Here is a 6,375-nt window from a genome sequence, read left to right on the forward strand (position 1 = left end):
GTAGTGTGTTGGAGGAATACCCCCCCCCCCAGACACACACGCACGCACGCACACACACACACACAACACACACACACACACACACACACACACACACACACACACACACACCCTGTTTGCTGTGTACCTGAGTGCAAGGTTCCCAGGTGTTTGATGGTAAAGCTATTACTTTGGAGTTTACATAGAGCAGCAACAAATACTTTTCTCCAGAGAGTGATTTCTTTATTTTTATCATTTTATTTTTACTCCAGATCCTCCCATCCTACAACTTTACCATCAGAGAACCAACAATTCCACCAGCGACACAGGAGCAAATGAATGAGGTTCATTCTATCAAAATAATGCTTTTTTTTCCCTTTCCCCATGATGTGTTGCTCCATGAAGCAACCTTTGTCATCAACATCTCATTTACTCCCCCAGATATTCCACGCCCCACGGGCCACGCTATATCCAAGGCTGGGACGTGGGAATTGGTACAACGCTGATGAACGGCTTTGGCCAAATGTTACGTCAGAGTAATATGGTAGTAATGGGAGATAGGAGCCAGTATGACAATGGGGAGGTGAACCTTTTTCCATTCCATTCACTCCTCAAATGAGAGGGTGGGACATGGGTATTGATTGCAAAATGATGTATGCATACATTATGTGTGTAGGGATGCCTTTCTTACTCACAGGCTCTGTCTCCTATCGCATTAACAAAGAATTGTAGTAATCTAGAGACAGGGTCAATCGAATTTCAGTCCTAAGGTCAGTTTAATTGTAGTTCTAGGGTCAGTCACATGTCAGTTCTAGAGTCAGTCACAGGTCAGTACTAGGGTCAGTCACAACAGATTCCATCCCGGAGGACTTGTCAACTAGTGCATGGCTGGTGGCATCCTTGAAGGAGAGGGAGTGGGCTGGGCCATCACTTATGCACGTATGCATTCAGGACCCAGGAGATGGTGTTGAAGGAGAACATCTACCACGCCAGGAATGGACCCTGCTGCACCGCCTGCAAACCGGTGTTGGCCGCTTCAAGTCATCTTTGAAGAAATGGGGCTTGGCAGACAGCCAAACTCAGAACTACCACCTGTCCTCTGTACAAACCACCATCAGAGATTGGCCTCTCCCAAGTGGGACCAGAGATGAGGGCGTGGCTGCAAGACACTGAGTTGGACATCTGAGGATACACAAGAAGAAGTCACATGTCAGTTCTAGGGTCAGCCTAATTTCAGTTCGAGGGTCAGTCACATGTCAGTTCTAGGGTCAGTTTAATTGTAGTTCTAGGGTCAGTCACAAGTCAATTCTAGGGTCAGTCACATGTCAGTTCCAGGGTCAGTCTAATTTCTGTTCTAGAGGTCAGTCTCACTTCAGTTCTAGGGTCAGTCACATGTCAATTCTAGAGTCAATCTAATTTCAGTTCTAGAGTCAGTCTAATTTCAGTTCTAGAATCAGTCTAATTTCAGTTCTAGGGTCAATCTAACTTCAGTTCTAGGGTCAATCAAATTTCAGTCGGAGGGTCAGTGTAATTTCAGTCATAGGGTCAGTCACATCTCAGTTCTAGGGTCAGTCTAATTTCAGTTTTAGGGTCAGTCACAGGTCAGCTCTAGGGTCAGTCACATGTCAGTTCTAGGGTCAGCCTAATTTCAGTTCGAGGGTCGGTCTAGATTCCATTCCAGGGTCAGTCACATGTCAGTTCTAGGGTCAGTCACATGTCAGTACTAGGGTCAGTCACGTGTCAGTTCTATGGTGAGTCTAATTTCAGTTCTAGCTTCGGTCTAATTTCGGTTCTAGGGTCAGCCTGATTTCAGTTCTAGGTTCAGTATAATTTTAGATCTAGGGTCAGTCACATGTCAGTTCTAGGGTCAGTCACATGTCAGTTCTAGGGTCAGTTACGTGTTAGTTCTAGGGTTAGTCTAATTTAAGTTCTAGTATCAGTCTAAATTTAGTTCTAGATTCAATCTAATTTCAGTTCTAGGATCAGTCTAATTTTAATTCTAGGATCAGTCACATGTCAATTCCAGGGTCAGTCTAATTTCAGTTCAAAGGTCAGTCTAATTTTAGTTGTAGAGTCAGTCTAATTTCAATTCTAGGGTCAGTCGAAACTTCAGTTCTAGGGTCAGTCACGTGTCAGTCGTAGGGTCAGTCACATGTCAATTCTAGGGTCAGTCTAATGTCAGTTGGATGGTCATTCTAACTTCAGTTCTCGGGTCAGTCTAATTTCAGTTCGAGGGACAGTCACATGTCAGTTCTATGGTCAGTCGAGTTTCAGTTCTAGGGTCAGTCACATGTCAATTTGAGGGTCAGTCTAATTTAAGTTCTAGTGTCAGTCTCATTTCCGTTCTAGGGTCAGTCATGTGTCAGTTCTAGGGTCATTTAAATTTTAATTCTAGGGTCAGCATAATTTTAGTTTGAGGGTCATTTTAATTTCAGTTCTAGGGTCAGTCCCATATCAGTTCTAGGGTCAGTCTAATTTCACTTCCAGGGTCAATCTAATTTCAGTTCTAAGATCAGTCACGTGTCAATTTGAGGGTCAGTCTAATTTCAGTTCTAGGGTCAGTCTAACTTCAGTTCTAGAGTCAGTCACGCGTAAGTTCTAGATTCAGTCACAAGTCAATTCTAGGGTCAGTCTAATTTCATTCTAGGGTCAGTCTAATTTCAGTTCTAGGGTCAGTCACATGTCAATTCTAGAGTCAATCTAATTTCAGTTCTAGAGTCAGTCTAATTTCAGTTCTAGAATCAGTCTAATTTCAGTTCTAGGGTCAATCTAACTTCAGTTCTAGGGTCAATCAAATTTCAGTCGGAGGGTCAGTGTAATTTCAGTCATAGGGTCAGTCACATCTCAGTTCTAGGGTCAGTCTAATTTCAGTTTTAGGGTCAGTCACAGGTCAGCTCTAGGGTCAGTCACATGTCAATTCTAGGGGCAGTCACATGTCAGTTTTGGGTCAGTCCCATATCAGTTCTAGGGTAAATCTCATTTCACTTCCAGGGTCAATCTAATTTCAGTTCTAGGATCAGTCACATGTCAATTTGAGGGTCAGTCCCATATCAGTTCTCGGGTCAGTCTAACCTCAGTTCTAGGGTCAATCTAATTTTGGTTCTAGGGTCAACCTGATTTCAGTTCTAGGGTCAGGCTAATTTCACTTCTAGAGTCAGTCATGTGTCAGTTCCAAGGTCAGTCTAATTTTAGTTCGAGAGTCAATATAATTTCACTTCGAGGGTCAGTCTAATTTTAGCTCTAGAGTCAGTCTATTTTCAATTCCCGAGTCAATCTAATTTCAGTTCTAGGATCAGCCACATGTCAATTTGAGGGTCAGTCTAATTTCACTTCCAGGGTCAATCTAATTTCAGTTCAGGTATCAGTCACATGTCAATTTGAGGGTCAGTCTAATTTTCAGTTCTAGGGTCAGTCTAATTTCAGTTCTTGGGTCAATCTAGTTTCAGTCCTAGAGTTGTGTCTAATTTCAGTTCTAGAGTCAGTCACATGTCAGTTCTAGGGTCAGTCACATGTCAGTTCTAGGGTCAGTCACATGTCAATTCTAGAGTCAATCTAATTTCAGTTCTAGAGTCAGTCTAATTTCAGTTCTAGAATCAGTCTAATTTCAGTTCTAGGGTCAATCTAATTTCGGTCTAATTTCGGTTCTCTAGTCAGTCTATTTTCAGTTATAGGGTCAGTCTAATTTTAGTTTTAGGGTCAATCTCATGTCAGTTCTAGGGTCAGTCACGTGTCAGTTCTAGGGTCAGTCACATGTCAGTTCGAGGGTCAGTCTACTTTCAGTTCTCTGGTCAGTCTTATTTCACTTCTAGGGTCAATCAAATTTCAGTCCTCGGGTCTGTCACATGTCAGTTCTAGAGTCAGTCTCAATTCAGTCTTAGGGTCAATCTAATTCTAGTCCTAGGGTCAGTCAAATAACAGTTCTAGAGTTAGTGTAATTTCAGTTCTAGGCTCAATCTAATTTCAATTCTAGGGTCAGCATAATTTTAGTTCGAGGGTCAGTCTAATTTCAGTTCTAGGGTCAGCCACATGTCTGTTCTAGGGTCAGTTTAAATGTAGTCCATAGGGTCAGTCACATGTCAGCTCGAGGATCAGTCTAATTTCAGTTCTAGGGTCAGTCACGTGTTTATTCTAGGGTCAGTCTAATTTTTTTTCTGGGATCAGTCTAACTTCAGTTCTAGGTTCAGTCTAACCTCAGTTCTAGGGTCAGTCTAATTTCACTTCGAGGGTCAGTCACGTGTTTATTCTAGGGTCAGTCTAATTTTAGTTCTAGGGTCAGTAATTTTTTTCTGGGATTATTCTAACTTCAGTTCTAGGATCAGTCTAACCTCAGTTCTAGGGTCAATCAAATTTTTGTTCTAGGGTCAACCTGATTTCAGTTCTAGGGTCAGGCTAATTTCACTTCTAGGGTCAGTCATGTGTCAGTTCCATGGTCAGTCTAATTTCAGTTCAAAGGTCAGTCTAATTTTAGTTCGAGAGTCAATATAATTTCACTTTGAGGGTCAGTCTAATTTTAGTTCTAGAGTCAGTCTATTTTCAGTTCTCGAGTCAATCTAATTTCAGTTGTTGAGTCAGTCTATTTTCAATTCTAGGGTCAGTCTAACTTCAGTTCTAGTGTCAGTCACATGTAAATTCCAGGGCAGTCTAATTTCAGTTCTCGAGTCAGTCTAATTTTAGTTGTAATGATTTCAGTTCTAAAGTCAGGCTAATTTCACTTCTAGGGTCAGTTTAATTTTAGTTCTAGGGACAGTCACATGTCAGTTCTAGGGTCAGTCACATGTCAGTTCTAGGGTCAGTCTAATTTCAGTTCTAGAATCAGTCTAATTTCAGTTCTAGGGTCAATCTAAGTTCAGTTCTAGGGTCAATCAAATTTCAGTCGGAGGGTCAGTGTAATTTCGGTCATAGGGTCAGTCACGTCGGTTTTAGGGTCAGTCTAATTTCAGTTCTCGCGTCAGTCATATCAGTTCTATGGTAAGTTTAATTTAAGTTCTAGGGTCAGTCACATGTCAGATCTAGGGTCATTTTAATTTCAGTTCTAGGGTCAGTCACAGGTCAGTTCTCGGGTCAGTCACATGTCAATTCTAGAGGCAGTCACATATCAGTTCTAGTGTCAGTCACAAGTCAGTTCTAGGGTCAGTCTAATTTCACTTCCAGGGTCAATCTAATTTCAGTTCTAGGATCAGTCACATGTCGGTTCTAGGGTCAGTCACATGTCAATTTGAGGGTCAGTCTAATTTTAGTTCTCGGGTCAGTCACATGTCGGTTCTAGGGTCAGTCACATGTCAGCTCTAGGGTCAGTCTAATTTCAGTTCTAGGGTCAGTCTAATTTTGGTTCTAGGGTTGGTCACGTGTCAATTCTCTGGTCAGTCTAATTTCCATTCTGGGGTCCGTCACATGTCAGTTCTAGGGTCAATTTCATTTTAGTTCTAGGGTCAGTAACATGTCCGTTCTAGGGTCAGTGACATGTCAGTTCTAGGATCAGTCGCGTGTCAGTTCTAGGGTCAGTGACATGTCAAATCCAGGGTCAGTCTAATTTCAGTTCTCGAGTCAATCTCATTACAGTTCTAGGGTCGATCTAATTTTAGTTCTAGAGTCGGTCACGTGTCAGTTCTAGGGTCAGTCACATGTCAGTAGTAGGGTCAGTCTAATTTCTGTCCCTGAGTCAGTCAAATTTTAGTTCTAGAATAAATGTAATTACAGTTCTAGGGTCAGTCGAATTTCAGTTCTTGAGTCAGTCTAATTTTAGTTCTAGAGTCAGTCTCATTTCAGTTCTGGGATCGGTCTAACTTCAGTTCTATTGTAAGTCTAACTACCGTTCTACGGTCAGTCATGTGTCTATTCTAGGGTCAGTCACATGTCAGTTCTTGCGGCAGTCACATATCAATGATATGGTCAGTCTAATTTCAGTTCTCGAATCAGCCTAACTTCAGTTCTAGGGTCAATCTAATTTCAGTTCTATGGTCAGTCACGTGTCAGTTCTCGGGCCAGTCACGTGTCAGTTCTAGGGTCAGCCTAATTTCAGTCCGAGGGTCAGTGTAATTTCAGTTCTAGGGTCAGTTACATGTCAGTTCGAGGGTCGGCTTAATTTCAGTTCTAGTTTCGGTCTAATATCAGTTCTAGGGTCAGCCTAATTTCAGTTCTAGTGTCAGTCTAAATTCACTTCTAGGGTCAGTCACATGTCAGTTCTAGGGTCAGTTAAATTTTAGTTCTAGGGTCAGTCACAGGTCAGTTCTAGGGTCAGTTTATGTCAGTTCTCGGGTCAGTCACATGTCAGTTCTAGAGTCAGTCTAATTTCAGTTCTAGGGTCTTTCTAATTTCTAATTTCCGTTCTAGGGTCAGTCACATGTCAGTTCTAGAGTCAGTCTTATTTCAGTTCTAGGGTCAAGCTAATTTCAGTTC

At 42.0% G+C, this 6,375-nt stretch overlaps 1 protein-coding gene across 1 annotated transcript in view; it reads left to right on the forward strand.

Annotated features, from left to right (window-relative positions):
• The window catches only part of dpp6a (dipeptidyl-peptidase 6a), a gene marked incomplete at both ends in the record, with an annotated part of 261,559 nt that overhangs the window by 122,701 nt on the left and 132,483 nt on the right, over window positions 1–6,375 (forward strand). The gene's annotated exons all lie outside the window — the stretch shown is intronic.

The sequence above is a fragment of the Zeus faber genome, assembly GCF_960531495.2.
Source record: "Zeus faber genome assembly, chromosome: 19".
Classification (NCBI taxonomy): Eukaryota; Metazoa; Chordata; class Actinopteri; order Zeiformes; family Zeidae; genus Zeus; species Zeus faber.